The sequence below is a fragment of the Lycorma delicatula genome, chromosome 1 (assembly GCF_047948215.1).
Source record: "Lycorma delicatula isolate Av1 chromosome 1, ASM4794821v1, whole genome shotgun sequence".
Lineage (NCBI taxonomy): Eukaryota > Metazoa > Arthropoda > Insecta > Hemiptera > Fulgoridae > Lycorma > Lycorma delicatula.
In genome coordinates this window covers 43,262,406-43,280,311 of record NC_134455.1, presented here as the reverse complement: position 1 = coordinate 43,280,311, position 17,906 = coordinate 43,262,406, and the positions used below count along the sequence as shown (strand labels likewise).

The 17,906-nt window shown below is 28.9% G+C and overlaps 1 protein-coding gene across 5 annotated transcripts in view; it reads left to right on the top strand.

Annotated features, from left to right (window-relative positions):
- LOC142317691 (TATA-binding protein-associated factor 172-like) overlaps nt 1–17,906 on the top strand; it is a 143,208-nt gene that overhangs the window by 7,693 nt on the left and 117,609 nt on the right. Inside the window, exon 1 of one of the 5 annotated variants that reach the window (XR_012754771.1) lies at nt 10,035–10,122. The exons of the other annotated variants lie outside the window; for them this stretch is intronic. The gene's annotated coding sequence lies outside the window, so the exon portion shown is untranslated. Of the gene's footprint in view, nt 1–10,034; nt 10,123–17,906 lie in introns of those variants that run through there. 5 annotated transcript variants of the gene reach the window in all.

Genomic DNA, 17,906 nt, shown 5'->3' with positions numbered 1-17,906 from the left:
TTTTTATACATTTCAAAATGTTTATTTGACTTCCTCTAATTATTAATTTTTCTAACAATTATCTCACTTCTTATAATTATTATTCATAAACTGAAATTATATAAATATTTCATATTCAAAGACTGCAAAATTCCCTCCTAAAGTTATCAATTATTAAAGTTTATTCCTCTATGAAAATTTATAGTATGTCAAAGTACCAATTATAATATTAATACTTAAGATACGTTTGTTCATTATTACAGTCCTTTTTATGGTCAAAATTAAAATGTGAATGTTATAAGATTTGGAAATAGACTCTTATGTAGTAATAAACACATTATAGGGTTAGTACATAATTGCAAAATCTAATTTACTTTTTAATTTTTTTTTATATTTTGAAAATTAATTTGCATGATTATGAATAAAGTAGTGAGTGTTCTAAATTATTTATTTTAACATTATAATCATTAAGCATGCAAACATTTAATTGTTGAATCCTCCATGCTGTGCTCATTGTTTTAAATTTTGATTCACTCAGATATATTGTTCTCTTAATATGTTTTAACATCTTAACATGTTCTCAACATGTTTTCATGCAGAACTGTTCCATAGACCAGGTGAACACCATCTATTTTGACTTTCAAACAGCATTGAGTAAGAATAGGTAGTGTGGCATTTGATAAAATATCACACTACCTATTCTTGAAGAAGTTGGCCAGATTTGGATTTGGTGAGCATCTCATTAGTGGAATTCTTCATGCCTGAGTGGTAGAACTTTTGCTGCTAAATATGCTGGATATATTTCCCATCATGAATTCTACGCAACATCTGGAGTTACATAGGGTTCCAATCTTGGCCTTTTGCTGTTTTTAGTTTTTGTTAATGATGTTAACAAAAGTACTATTGTAGATTCTGTCGCCAGTGTAGGCATCTTTTGTTATTTGAGGCTGTATTTTTCTCTTAAGCTATACTTTTCCTGGGAGAGGATTGTGAGCAGGGTGAAGTGAAATCTTGGTTGTTGAAATGGCTTGCGAGACTTTTTATTGATCCACACACTAGCATCCTGCTCTTTAAGTATACTCGAATATTGCATCTCCACCTGGAATTACCAGATTATACTTTGTAAAACATTGAATATATCCAGAAAAACATTTTTCTTTGCTTTCCCACAAATTTCATCTTCAACATCTTGACAAACAACAGCTGAAGTTAATTTATAATTTACTATCTCTAGCATGCTACAGAAAATACATTGATGTACAATTTTTTCATAAAGTATTACATAGATACAATCCTGTACTAAATGAAGTACAGTCATGTATTCCCTTATGCAATATTAGAAATTTTTGCAGTTTTATTTACAATATGCGATCCATTTCACTGACAAAGAAAATTCTGATTATTGTGGTAGACAATTTTAATAGAATAAGTTTTTTTTCAACCAAGTAAGAATTTTATTAATGATTATATATTAATATATATTATTATTATATATATATATATTATTTATTATATTATATATTATATTATACGTATATATTTTAAATGAACATTAAAAAATTGTAAAACATAACTATTTATTTATTTAGCATGGCACCAAAACACAACACCAATTACAATCAAAATTACAAACAAAGATTTATCAAATTAATATATGCTACTGATTCTGGAGTTGCCATCAGGAAATCTTCAGGATTCCCTTCATAAGCTATCCTAGGGCAAACTTCTGTGATGTTTCTAACAGTTTGATTTTCACCGCACTCACAAAGAGGCGTTGGTGTTTTACCCCATTTATACAGGAAATAGGCGCACCTACCATGCTGAGTTCGTATTCTGTTTAGCGTTGACCATGTCTTACGTAGCAAGTCAAAACCCGGCGGCCTTTGAGTAATACATGGGATTTGGTTATTCTGCTTTGTGGTCCATTCTTGACGCCAGGCGTCAGGTTAAATCCATCCTTTGTGGCAGCAGTTGCTGTTTTGATAGGTGGCTTTCTGAATCAAAGGCAACCACGATTGGCATCCTCAATTGTCCTCATGTATTGGTAGGTTTTGATTGTCTGTAATCTTCTTGTACTCTCTTACAAGAGCATTCATATGGCGCAGGTTTGGGGGTAGTATGTGGTTCAATACCGGGAGCCATTCCACAGGAGTAGACCTGATAACCCCAGCAATCATTCTCATAGTATTATTAAGTTGAGCATCAATTCAATGAACATAAGGACTGTTAAGCCACACTGGCGCACAATATTCAGCAGCCAAGAAGACCGGGGTTCAGAGCCGATGTGCGCAAAGTGGAAGCCGATGCTCCCATGTTGTTCCACAGAGTTTATGCATAATATTGTTTCTCGCTTTCAATTTCTCTGCAGTTTTCATTAGGTGCTTCTTAAATGAAAGCATTCTGTCAAGTGTCATGCCTAGGTATTTTGGTGTCTTATTGTGAAAGAGCCATGTATTCTCGAATAGAATTTTAAGCTCCCTATTAGCGAACTTGTTACTCAGATGGAAGCATGACATCTCTGTTTTACTAGCATTTGGTTGGAGGCACCATCTCCGGAAGAACCTTCCCAGTTTCTCCAGGTCAGCCATCAGGACCTCCTCCGACTCTTCAAATGATTTACATTTTATTGTTAGCACCCAGTCTTTGGCGTAGCCATGCTTTTTAGATCTTGTCTCTGGCGTGTCTGCAACATAGAGGCTGAAAAGGAAAGGCGCAAGTACCGACCCTTGTGGCAGGCCGTTCTTGAGTTTCCTCAGTGAGCTTATATCGGATCCCATGATAACTTGGAACATTCTGTCGTTCAACATGTTATTAAGGAGGCGAGCTGTTTGTTTGCATGGGATTACATGGAAGACCTTACAAATCATGCCTTCTCTCCAGACTGTGTCGTAAGTGGCCGATAAATCAACGAATGCAGCAGAGGTTTTAAGATTTCTTTGGAACCCCACTTCAATATATGTGAGCGAGAGAATTTGGTCGGTGCAACTTTGTTTTGGCCTAAAGCATGCTTGTTCAATTGTGATAACATATATCCTCTGACAGATTCTGTTGTAGATAAGCCTTTCTAGTAATTTGTATGTCACTGATAGCAATGCTATAGGCCAGTAGCTCTTAGGTAAGTTTGCTGGTTTCCCTGGTTTTAAAATGGCTACTACCTTCGATTGCTTGAACTCTCTAGGCACACTACCAGTCTGCATTATGTCAGTGAAGAATCTGGCCAGCCAAAGTTTTGCGTATTTTCCGCAGTTTCTCTTGCCTTCCTCCTCAAGTTTCTTAGTTCGCATTTTATCTCAATTGTGTGTGCCCTTTCTCTTGGTGCTCTGGATGTTGCCACTATGTGGGATGCTACGGTGTTTGGGAAGACACTCGCTTTTGGTCTCTGAATAGGAGATCCGCTTCCTAATTTTCTTAGCAGAGTCCATGCATGATGACTCAGAAGTCTGAAAGTTCGGGCTTCCCACCATTTCTGTTGTCTTGCAGCATCGAGGCTATGGAGAAGCTCATCTGTTACCTCTTGATCCCCCATTTCAAGGAAGCTTCGGTAGAGAACTTCGCTATCTTGGGACCATATACCCTGGGATATATTCTCTGTAAAACCTTCTAGGGATGCACTTCTTAGCAGTACTTGTTACTACTCCAATAAATCTGCTATAGTTTTTGCTGATTGATAGTATCCAGCCTAGGCATTTATCCAGATCCCTAGAAAAATTTTCCCAATTAGCCTTTTTGAAGTTCCATCTAGGGCGGGGTACAGAGGTCATGAGAGAAATTTGGCTACCTGCCTTATAATAACTGGATGGTGCTGGCTGTGGGGAAAGTTGCACAGAACTTTAATAAAGAATATAACTATAATAAATCCTTGTAATAGTTTTTTTTTTTTCATTGCCATTGCCTTGGCCTTTTGCCTTTTTGCCCTGTAAATAAATAAATAAAATTAGATTTTATTATCCTGATACTTATTTTAAAGGAAAATAATTGGCCAGAGGTATGAAGATTTTAGGCAAGCTTTCAATCTTATCGCCATTGGTAAGGTTTGACAAAAATCTCCACATAATGTATTTATTCCTCCCATTACCATTAAGGTTGCACGTATTACACTAGAGTTAGAAACCTCTTATGAAATTTTTTAGCTGTGTGGTAACACCAAAAATAAAGACAAACACACTATTAGTGAATATTTTGAATTACATTTCCCACCATAGAATTTTTTTATGTTACGCAATGTGCTATAGAGTTTGAGGGTTGTAATACAATTTAAACATTGAATGGACTGTCCTTCTTTCTTGGAATGAGGTAGTCAATATTCCAGATGATGCCATTGCTAAAGCGATTTTTTTCAAACCACAATTTTTGCGAGAAGTAGGTTAATTAAAGATATTTTAGAAATTGATACTTCCTGGCATGAATGGTCAGGTGGTTCATGTTTATATTTGTTCCAAATATTTTTTGGGTTGAAAGTTTCACAGTTAAAATATCAATATGACAAAAACATCTCTTAATAGGGTTAGGGATCCATAAACTGTGCCGAACTCTGAGGTAGTCATTCCAGTGTTGATCATTTTGTAGAGGATCACAAGCTGCTTTAAATGTTTATTTGTAACACCAGTAACTGTTTCTGGCTAAAAGATGCTGGTCTTTTGTTAGGATGAACTGTAAAACTCACCCTGCAGTAGCATTCTTTTTATGTTCACATCCTGAGGATCTCTATTTTTCCTTCTAGGATATTATTTGTCATTTCGTGTATTTCAGGAATTAAAAATAATAGTCATTTCAAAAAAGGTATCTTCATTAAACAAATTAAAAAATCCTATAAGTCATATCAGTTTCGGATGTTTTAGAACTATTTGGAATACATTCTCTGAATTAAAAAACTTTCTTATCTTCAAGATGACAGATACTTTCTTATATGTCAAAAGAAAGTATTCCATGACAGCTTCTGCTGTGGTTAATACCTTACCATTTGACAGTAAAAATTTAATAATTTTTATCCAAAACCAAAACATGCTTGATCATAGTTCTTATTAATATATTTGCAGATAATTAATAACAATTTTCAACTTTAATGTAAGCATGAAACATTTTAAATTTCAAACAATTCATTGGTTAATATGTACAGATTTTTTAGAAAGAAAATAAAATTTATGAGGACTTGTTAAAAAATGGTGGCAAAATTTTTTAACATGAAATGATCTCCTAAACATTTAAAGAACAATTATATATAACAAGTAATATATAAAGTGAAAGTGAAAGCAAAAATATAAAATCAATAGGTTGTTAAAAGAAATTATTGAAGAAGACGAATTAATTTCTCCAAAAAAATGAGAGACTAAATAAAAAAGATAAAAAACCAGCAAAGGGTTGAATAACTTTCCTGGCTAAATTTAGAAAGTTATGGGACTCTTCTCTACCAAAGACTTCATCGTCAACATTTTCTTGCGCAACAAGAAAATTAAGTGAAATATTTAAGAATGCAAGTAAATAATTATCTAAGAAATTAATTTTAATTAATTTTTTCTTAAAAGTTTAAGGAATGGACTTACGTTGACCATACCTCCCCCACCCCTTGATAAACTGTAACCAGAATCATTAAAAAACAAGTTGCTGTAACTAAGAATCATATTCGTCTTCTTACCACTCTCCCTACTACCCCACCCCCTCAGTGTACTCACGTTTATTTGAAAGTTTCAATTAAGCCTATAATTATTGAATAATTGTAATATTTAATATAAGTGAAAGTAAATTCAGTTATTGTATTATTAATTGTTATATTCTTGTTTAAGTTAATAAAACTACTTAAACAAGAATAACTATACTAAAATCTATGCAAAAATTTCTACCTTTTCTTTAATGTTTTCAATAGTATTATCATGTTATTATCAAAGGATCAAATGCATTGCTGTTGAAAACACACAAAAATATTGGACAAGTACATTTGAAAAATATTATTTGCATTTAGTACAGTACTTCAATTAGTAATTTCACTTAATTTGCGTAACTTAGGAAAAAATTCCACCTATGAAATATTGCATTTAATTTTTCCATTTATCTTATTAGCCATATGAATACATAGTGCCATTTCAAAAGTTTAAGGTAATGTTATGCGTTTATACTAGATCATTCATCAATTGTCCAGCCATAGCAATTCCAAACATTTTTTTAATGCCTTAAATTTGCTCTAAGTATTCAGGAAATGTGTGAAATTCAAACTGTTCACTAATAACATATCATATGGAGTAATGTTTAAGGGTTATTCAAAAAGATATAACATGTTATAACTGCATTTGAATTAGTAAGTTTTTCAGTTTACCAAGGTACATATACCACCGTTGATCCTTTGTAATGTGATACCATTCAGTTAAAAAAAATTACATTCTTTTTTGTACTTATTAACCTACGACTTAGGATGCCTATTTAATAAGGCACAGTTAATGTCTATTCATGATATTAACCTATGTCTACTCTATTAAAAGCCTTCTGCGTACAGACGTCTTTCAAAAACACTTTGTTTTTTGCTTTACCAAGATTACAACTGCTTTTTTACTTCATGAAAATCAACCAAATGTCATTACTTTTATCACATTGACATAATCTTTGTCACTTTCTGTATTTTAATATTATTTTTGCTTTCCCTTACAAATTTTACTCATTACTTGTTATTTTTATGGGTCTATATTTTTAAATTTTACTTTTATTTTAAGAGTAAGTAATTTTTTTTACTTAATTTATTGTCCCTAGGTAACTAACATACTTTCCAATGATGTTTGGGGTCTTATTCTAACTACCATAAAAAAGAAATGGGGCAAAAATCTCTTTTTGTCATTTCTCTACTCAAAAGTCACATTCTTATGTTAATTAGATAATTCCATTACATAAGTATTTCTTTTCGGGTATTTGGGCAATTTTATTCAGGGATGAGGGGTTATAAGCATTTTTATCAGTCATAGTTTTCTTGATATTTTCACTCAAGATTAATAGTTTTTGTGAGATTCTGTACGATGATTTCTAAATTTGGGTCATCAGTACTATTTAATTTTGGTTACAGTTTTTCTTGAAGTTGGGGAGATGTGGCCAATATGAGTCCCATTCCTCAGATTTTTATTTAGATAAAATTATTTTCTTGCATAATTATTTACTTGCATACTTATGTATTTTAATGTTTCACTTATTTTTCTTTTTAGTAATAGTTTGTCAAGGCCAAAGTTCTCAGAGAAAAGAGTTAATAACTTTAAAAAGTCTGGTAAGAATCCAAATTTTTGCCAGCTTTTTATCTTTTTGTATTTAGCCAGTCTCACATTTCTTAAGAAATTAATTCTTTACTTTTTTTAACAATGAATTGATTTTTTATATATGTTTGCTCAAATTTCATTTAATATATAACTCATTGTTTAAGAGATAATTCCTTGTTAATAAATTTGGCCATGATTTTTTTAATAAATACTAATGAATTATCTTTTTAAAATATCTGAGTTCATTCATTTTTTGTTACCAGTTCTACTTTTCTTAAAAAAAATTGTTTTCATTAGTTGGAAATTTTGGTTACAGGAATTTTAATTTACACAACTCCCAGACTTTCAATGTTAAAAGTTTAGGAGTTTTTTGCTACTTCAATTGTTATCCTTACAGAGTTACTCCTCTGGCTATTTGTAAATATGTATTACTGTTTAAAGATAAAATATTTTTAGATTCAATATTATGTTTGATTTTGTAGCGATATATATTTAAGCTGGTCAGTGCAGAATCATTGATTGATAATCTGTTGCTTAAATTGGGTAAAAATGTCGTAAGTCGTTTAAGGGATTGGGACCAAAATGGGCATCTGCTGCCCTAGAGGTACTCAACCATTCCTTATTACTACTCACTATTTTCCATACCTTGATTCTTTCTTCATCATACTTTTTTCTGTGGCTTTAAGTCTATCCCAGTTAGTTGCTTATTGAAGATATTCAGACTTTTAGAGCCAGTTTATGTTTACTATATTACTGCTGATATGGAGTGGGGGTGGCTGCCTATGTATAGATCAGCCTAGTGAATACACAATTAGCCTAATGGCTGAAATCAGATGGAAGATCTAATGGATTATCAAATAAAGTTGGTTCCCTCCTAAAATAAAAAAATATTGCAATCTGTTATATATGCGTTAAAAAAAAATATATAGCACTATAGTTTATTGACCTAACCAAGCGAAAGCACTACCAAAATGTTACCCTGGCTTATGGTACTTTTCAATATATGAAGAGTTGTAATATTATAAAAAAATAGCATATTAAAATGTTAATGTTGAGTGCAGTTATATGTGTAGAGATGGTGTTCCATTGTACAGCTAACTACATATCAAGTGCATTGACATGTTGTATAGTTATAACATCTGTTTTAAACCTAGTGGTCACATATTGGGCTTAGATGAAATTCATTTATTGTTACTCTTCACTATCATTCCCTCTTTATGTCTTGAATGTTAAACATTTTTTTTTTTTTTACATAATGTAATACTCAATTATTTTATTTATTTTGCAATTCATCATGTAAATTTTTATAATTTTAATTATTATGTAGATTATAGTTGGTTTAGGTAGTGTGTAGAATCAGTAGTTTGATATCCTTAGCTTGATTTGAAGTACAGTTGAAAAAAATTAACAAAGTAACAAATTCTTTAACATTCTTCTTAGTTGAATCCTAAGTTGTTGAAAATTCAAAAAAGCTATTTAGTAAAAAAATATTTCATTATTTTCAATTCATTTTTTCTTCCACAATTATGTGTAATTTCCATTTTCTTTGTATTTTAAAAATGAAAAGAACAGCATAATTCTATTAATAAAATACTTAAAATTGATATTTTTGTGGGAAATTACAGATTTAATTTTGGGAATTAATGATTTAAAAATTAAAGTTGTGATCATAGATTGCTATTTATTAGAGAATGATGGTGTAAATATTTGTTTTAAAACACTGGAAAACAAAAAAATGGATGAAATGAATTAGATAAGTAATTTGTTCATATGTACTTTGTGTGTAATTTGATACCTTTAATCAGTTTCACTAGTTTAAGCATTTCTTCTTAGGATAACTATATTCAGGCTTTTCTTTCATTTATTTCAATTGTTCTCACAATGTTATCGTGTAGGTAGCCTAGGAGTTTTGATATCTTAATTACATATGTGACAGAGAAGCAATGTGTATCGATATGAAAGTGGCTTAAGACTAAAGGGTAGATACCTTCTTAAGACACTAGAGAAATAAAAACATTGTCTATAATTAATAGACCAATAGAATTATATAGGCATATAATGGCCTTTTGTAGTCCTTCCACAGTCTTCCACGACTGTGGAAGATTTGGTCTAATTCCATTATATGCGTACAGATCTTTAACATTTTCTGTATATTTATGTTGATATAAATGTGTTTTATAGTAATAAAGAAACTTAGTAGTCATTAATAATAAGTGTTTCCTGGTATTCTGGGAGTGAATCGACATTACGTAATCACATTATTGAAATAAGCATGCTGATCAGTTCATATGCAATCTAATGTTAGGTCAGTTCATTACCTATATTGAGTTATTGCATTCAGTTTGTGATTTTGTGAAAAGTTATGCAGGTTCCTGGTGATATTTTCAGTTTAATTAATATTTTTAATTGTAAATCTAAAGAGTGATGTATTTCTTTCTTTCAAGTGTGTAGTATTTTGTTAAAGGAGAAAACATGTAATAATGGACACAACATTACATTAAGTGTAACTAAAAGTCGAGAATGCTGGCTTGCCATAAAACTGATTGTGGAGAAGATGTTCAATTACAGTCTAATCCCTTGTTAAATCACCCAAGAGTACTTTGTGGGAGAGTATCGTTAAACAAGAAAACTGTACAATTTACAACAACAATACTTTCAATAAACATTTACAGCTTGAGGTACAAAATAGTGAATTTTAAGATCTGCAAGTGTTAATTGCAAATGAACCACAACATGTGGATTGGTATTACTATTTGTGAGAAGTGTGTGCTGCTAAACTTTTAAAAAGATCCAAAGTAATAGGAGGACCAGGGTTGATTGTGGTAATTGGTGAATGACTATTTACAAAACACAAATATAATGTTGGCCAGGTTCACAAACAGCAATAGGTTTTTTGGAGACATTTGCAGTGAAACAGGTGAGTATTTTTTGTTTGCTGTAGAAAATAGAAAAGTAGATAGTTTGCTCCCTATTACTGTTAATCGCATTGCACCCACAGCTCATATAATTTAGAACAGGAATTAACATTACAAACATAGTACTGTCAACCACACCAAACAGTTCATAGACTTCATATCAGGTGCACACGCTAATACTTTTGAAAGAATGTGGGAAGTTGCAAAATCTTTTAGGCAACATTATGGGAATTGCTCACAAATGATTTATGTGAATTTATGTGGAAGAAAAGCCTATTTCCAGATGCCAATCGATTAAACATGTACTGGAAGGCAAGTGTTAAATGGCTGCAACAATAATGTGTATATAAGATTGTGGTTTAATAACAGTATAAAATGTTCAATTTCATTAAAACTAATTATAATAAAGTGAAATACCTTATATTTAGGATTTTTATACTAAAATATAAAATTACTGTATAAATAGAATGTAAATATTGTATATAGAATTTACTAAACAAAATGCTAAATATAATAATATTTACATCAGTATAGGTGTATAGAAAATGTTAAAAAATTTGCAGGCATATAACTGAATTTTACTTGATTTTTGGTTCTTGAAATTAGGTTATAAATAATAGCTGGTGGTTTCACACACCTAAAATGTACAAGAGAGTGCTGGAAATTTCCCTACTGAAAGTCTTGAAAATTGAAAAATATAAAACAATTGTATATAAAATGATATATTTTACAAAGATTGAGATTATTTTGTTTTGTCGTAATCATGATTTACTATTTTAATTTAGTAATTGTAATTGTAAAGGCATATTGTTAAAATCTGTTCAAAGTATTTTTACATGAAAATGAAAGAGTATTGATTAGAAAACTTAAACACATAATACATATATATTCCTTCATTTCTGATTACCTTAACAAATACTTTGTACCAGTTATTTAGCATCATTTCTCTGAATTTTTCTTGCTTTTGTGTAAGTAGCTGCAGGTTTTCTGCCTTTATGTTCGATGTGAACTGGTTGTTTTCTTATAAACAGTATTTTTTTTTTTTTTACATACTCATTAAAAAATACTAAAAATCGTAAAATAAAATAAGTTTTTAAAATTTGAAATAAAAAGAAATACTTTTTAATTCTGCTTGAATTTGGCTTCAAATTAATGTTTAGCAAGTTGTTAATTTGAGTTAACTTCAAAAGATCAACATTTAAAGAACTGAAAAAGCTATTATTTTCCTTGGATTTTTTTTTACATTTATTTACATTACCTCTTGTCTTTTTGGTTTTTATTATATCTTTATACTCCCTTTCTCAACATTACTCCATCATTAATGAGTGTATATATAAAAATATATATATATATATATTTTTGTTTTTTTTTTGTTTAAAAAGTATATATTTGCATTACCAGCTATTCAATTTTAAATTTAGTTTGTTTTGTACATTTTTTTATTGAAGGAAAATTTGTTTCATCTTAAAAAATTACCTGAAAAAGCTTTTTAAGAAAAAAAATATATATACATATCTTTTTACTTTATAACAAAAAGTATGACATATTTGTTAAATAACGCCTCATATCTCCACATTACAACTGATGATTGCTTTTATCTCTAGAAACTTGTTATAATTCATGTATTATTCCAATTTATGGATAGTCATAATATGACCAAATAAATTACTGTATTTTTTTTTTAATGTTTGTTTATTCTCATATACTATTTTTATGAATTTATTGCTTATTAATGAACACAAACATCCTGCAGCAAAATTGAATTCAATGTTGTTTCATTTTAATGACTAGAACAAGTTTATTAAATTTTGAGATTTCACACTGTTTTTTGTAGATTTTACCTCTAAGATGTTCCTGAACCATCAGATTTTAAGATATGTAGTTTACAGTCTTACCCAGGATCATATTTACTATTTTATTTTCAGTGACTTATTTACTCATTTCATATTATTCTGTTTAATTTATTCATACTGGGTTTATTTACTAAAGAATGAATCATTTTAAATAATTTAAAAAATGATGAAACTAATATAAATTTTATCACATTAAAATGTTAGAAAATTTTAAAATGCTGTTAAGAAATTGTAGCTATGGTTTCTTGCTAAGTGGGAGTTTGAAAAGTTATGCTAAATCAACATGAGAGAGATTTCAGTGTGATAGAATGTTGTATGAACTCTACATACATTCTGAACAGTGCACTGATAACTTCATGCCAAATTCCAGAAGGATTAATCTAAAATAATATGAAAAATTTCTGGATGAAGGTTAGTTGTGAACCGCTCCTTAATAGGGTTGTTCAGATCAAACTGTTGAGACTATAGGTCACATTAAACAAGCCTATGTGCATAGCCACTGCAAATTCACTATTCGCTCCTTAAAAATAGTTTGCCGAGTTCATAAGAGATTGAAAGTTAAATCCTACATGTTCTACTGGTGGAAATTCTCACTATTGGTATAAGGAAGTGTGTCTTTTTACATCAAAATGCTGGAAAAGTTTGAAGTTAATATCATGCAATTTTTTCTTTGGAGGTTTCTGAAGGGTAAAGTTTTTGTGTTCTTCTCCCTGTTGATCTGTTAGAACTTAAAATTTTTTGTATGATTAAAAGCATATAGGATATAATGGAGTATGTCTGGATATCAATAAAGATAGTTATATTGAACATGTGTGAAGTATTTAAAAAATATGAATTTATACCTCCATTTTATTGTTATACATTGTACAAATTTACAATCTGCCTCATAATTGTATAACAGTAAATTTTTAGATTGTTTTATGGATTTACAAGTGAGCAGGTATTTATAAAATGGAAGTTAGCTTTCAGTCATCTTAATTTTTATGGCATGAAAATTTTATAATTCTCTCATCTTTATATATATATATTATATATATATATATATATATATATATATATATATATATATATATATATATATATATATATATATATATATATATATTTTTTTTTTTTTTTTTATTAAGTTATTGCAATACTTCTTCATTCTCTTGAACAAATATTTGTTATGAATTTTTTAAATGTTTTTAAATTTTATTAACAAACAATTTTTACAAAATAAAAAATATCATTGAAGATGGGCTTAGGCCCGAACATGTTTTGATAAACATAAAAAAGTAAAGGTAAGAAAGAGTGTTATTTAATTCTGTACTTTGCAGAGGCTGGAAAAAAAATTTATATGTATATAAAAAATCTAGTCTGTTAATACGCAAAAACTACTCCAGATTAAGGTGAAATTTTGTATATAGTTTTTATACCTGGAAAGAACGTAGGACTATTGCTGTTATGAAATTTTTCACGGTTTTAAGATACTGGTTGTTTTAATGGCTTGAGTTGCCATTATTCAAATTTATTATGGCCAGACTGTTAGTCCATTTGAATATGAATACTTCTTGCAGTGTTTGAAATTAAACTTTCTATAAAAATGTGATTGTCTTTTTTTATGCCTATTTTGGTTGTCAAAAAAAGTAACTTTAAACGTGCAATATTGTACAGTGCAGAGGCTGAACCAACACGGCCACGTTTACCTAAGGGTGCAACATGACCTACTACATTTGCCTCCCGGTTACTTGACTAAAAACATAAAATAAAATAAAAAGACAAATGAAGTATAGTCACCATCGTGTGGTACTTGTTGGGTAAACATTAAGAACTGTGCAAAGCAGTTTTTTAGCTGCATGAAAGATGAATAACCAGATATAACTACTATTTTTAAGGCAGGAGTTTACTGTTTTGAAGAAATTGCAGTACACTGATAATTATTATAAATTGAATAGGCTTTAATTGTTATTTATCAGTTTTCTCACAAGCATGAGGATGATGACCACAGTGGGTGTCCACAGGCCAGAGCCTGGTTGGTAAATTCATATAGATTCCATATATGCTATTCAATATATTGCTATAAATTCAATTTTTTTTTTTAAATTGATTTTTAATTATTACATACTCAATCTAACATACGTTAGTTTACATCTAGGACACATTGTGAGAAAATGATTGCATTAAGTTCTTTGTTAAACATTCTAAGTATGAATTTGGGATGAATGGTTGTAATAATACTTAAAACCATTAATTTATGGTTGTAATAATATACTTTCATGTGATGATTGCATCAATTTACAGAAAATAAATATGTTAATTTGTAAATTGTTTATCAAGAAATACAATCTCTTAATATTATAAAAATTCTGATTGATTATATGTACTATTGAAGGCAGTCATGACTAATATGATTTTTAATTTATGAGGCAGAATATGTTTAACTATTTGAAATATTACTATGTTCAAGAAAAATATGTTTGTTTTTTAAAAAGTTATTTAATTAAGCAATACATATTCTTAGCGTATTATCTTCCAAGTTTAATTATTTACTTTTAAATTAATATTCATTACATATTAGTTCTAGTTGTTAAAAATGCTTAATTAGTTGAAATTTATTCACAGCATGGTTTTGAATGTAGAAGACAATTGCAATAAATCTTTCATTCAAGTATTAAATAATAAATCAAATTTTGCTTTTTTTACTTTTTTTTGTATTAAGTTTGGAATTTATAATTTAGTAATAAATTATCTTCAAAAACTAACAAAGGAAATGCTTATTAATTAAATACTACTAGGTTCAGTTAAGACCTTAGTTGGGTCTTGAAATAAAAAACTAACAAATAACCTGGTGGTTCCGTACATCTAGAATGTCCAAGAAAGTGCCTGAAATTGCCCTACATAGAAAGTCTTGAAAAGAATTAAAAAATATAGAGAAATATGACCAAATTCATTTGGAGCTAAATTGTTTCTGTAGATTGTTATTTAACGATGGTGGATCCAGTTTGGCAGTATTTTGGGGATGTGGCTAAAAATTGAAAATTTATTTAAATTTCTTAACTTTTACATTTGTTAGAATTTTAAAAAGTTTTTGTAGTTGCTGTTCACTTTTGCCTCCCACTTATCTGCAGTATACAAATGCACATGCATGTGTATGGGTGTGTGCATGCATACTCATTCTCATTTATTTTATTCATTAACTAAAGCAGTTTCTATTTTAATGTATTATGTTTGTGACTTGTTTTTTGTTAGTTAATATTTCTGAATGATGATTTTTTACATGTAACAACACACATAAACATAACTTTTTTTTAATTTGTGGAATACCTTTTTAACCCAAGCTCCTATAGTTTTTTTTTTTTTTTTTTGCTGTATGCCATAATTTATCACTCTGTTTTGCATTCCTTTATATCTGTTACTTTTACAGCTTTTAAAGAAGTAAATAAGTGTATTTCAAAGTTCCTGTAGTAAAGTATTTTGTTATTACTCAAATTTTTACCAAAAAAAAAAGGCATATATATTAAATTTGGCAACTTTACTAGTTGCAACTACACTTTATAAGAAGAGATTTATGTAATGCTTGTTTTTATTTTTCTGTTGAAATAATCTAAACTACTTATACTTATATTGCGGTGTGATTTTCTCTCATTGTGGTTATTATTTTATATTATTAGGGGATTACAGATTTATTCAGTTGCAGAGTGATGCTCGTTGCTTTATTTCACTATTTGTTCCCTAAAATTCTTTTTAAAGCAATAGCTCACTTTGTACATGTCTTTTTTAGCTGATGAGGGTAAAAGTTCTTTTTTTATATTAAAAATCTTATATATATATATATATATATATATATATATATATATATATATATATATATATATATATATATATATATATATATATATATTTATATTAATTACATGCAGTTCACGTGGTTTTATTTTTAGATAACAAATCTTTTCAAGGATATTTTTTTAAGATTATTTTGTACTATATGAGACAAAAGGTAAGAATGTATTTTTTCATATATGTTAATGCACAATTGAAAATGACATATGGTCTTTAATGTAGATATTGTTAATCATTCTTTTTTTTTAAGTTAATGAATTTTTTATAAACATTTGCTTATACTCATTAAAAAACTATGCAGCATTATCTTGTTTAAATATTATAAGATTTTGTCCCATTTAATAACAGTAACAGAAGATTATCTATCTGTAAACAAATGAGATATAATTCTACCAATTACTTTATTTCCTATCTAAATTAACCAAATGCAACTGCACTTATAACTGTTATATGTTGATTGAAATTGCACTTATGTGATTAATGTGCAAAACTACTTACAACAAAAAGAAATCTCTGAAAACAGTCAATTGACCTGACTGGTGAAAAAAATATACATATTATTGCAACATCACCAATAATTTCTTTCTATTTTTATTTAGACTTTAATGCAGTTGATACATTTACAAAATTCTGTTTTTGCAATACTGTATCTTAAATAATTAACTGAATTTTTTTTTTAACATAGAAGGAAAATTTATTCATTCATACACTTAAAATAAAAGAGCTTTGCTACATGATTAATGAAGTAAAATCATAAGTAGTAAGTGGTGGAAAATCGTTTTCAAAAAATTAAAATGCTTGCAAAGTTATATAACGTAAAATTCCTCTATACAATAGTACTCCATAGATTTGCTTTGGCATACTCTTGACTAGTTTTATTATATAATCTTGTTATGAAATCTCACAGGATTTTACAAAGAAAGTTATTCTATGTCGGTAGCACCATATAAGCAGTAGTTGTTTTTTTTAATTTACTGGAATATGCCTGAATCCAGAAACAACAAAAGAAGAAAGAAGTTATTTTTGTTCCATCTCTTTATGGCGTGTTTGAATAAGCCCAAACATAATCAGAATGTATCTTAGTTATGTAACGCACTTTAAATTATGTGAAAAAATTCATTAATCATTTGAGTAAAATTTTAAGATACATAGGACTCATGAGATCTATATCTTTCTGCTCCTTTAACCAATTGAAACAAAAATTTAATGACATCATTATATAGAAATCATTGTGGCAAATTGCTCTACATCCAATTTAGTGTTAAGCAAAAAATAGATCAACATATATATATCCATTTGAAATTTTTCAGACCTAAAATTGTGTTTTTTGTTCTCTGTATTAGAGGGGGTCATGAAATGTCAAGATTTGCAAAAACTCTACATGAATATTTTGATTATCACCATGTTTTCCTTTATACTTGGCGATTCAGGAGGAAAGGGAAATAATTAGGGAACTGATTCTAGAGCTTGAAATACGATAAAAAGTTCATACAAAATATATGCCCAAAAACGCTTTGTTACAGAATTATGATTATTGAAAAATTTTACCTGGATTTCAGTTCCCCCAGTGAAATGAGGTCATAGTGAAATTTTTAGTGTTATGTAAGGGATAAACTTGATGGTTTCTTATGCATTTTGAACTGAAAAATCTAATAAAATAGGTCCCAGAATTTTATTTCCTGTAGTTTTCATAATATCCAAATTAAATAGAAAAATTCTGTGATAAAAAAACACGTTTTTTAAGGTTTGAGAACAATAACTCTGTTAAGTGACTAATAAATTGTATATTTTATTATTAAAACTTAAGAGAATTTAATTCTGAGAAAATTAATGTAGTAAAGTCTATGAATGAAAAACAACAAAAAAATCAACTTTTGTTATTAAAAAACAATACTTAACAGAAAAATGTTACGAATCTGAAAAACTTAAAAACCGCTGTTTTTAGTAGACTTTTGAAAAATTAGTTTGTCAACATTAACTAATGCTTTGAAATTAATTTGACTTCTATTAATTGTTATCATAAAATTGTTGTTAGGTGTTAATGTGTTAAGTGGTTTAGTTGTTTTTGGCATAATTCTGATTGTGTTTTAAATTATTTTTGAGAATTA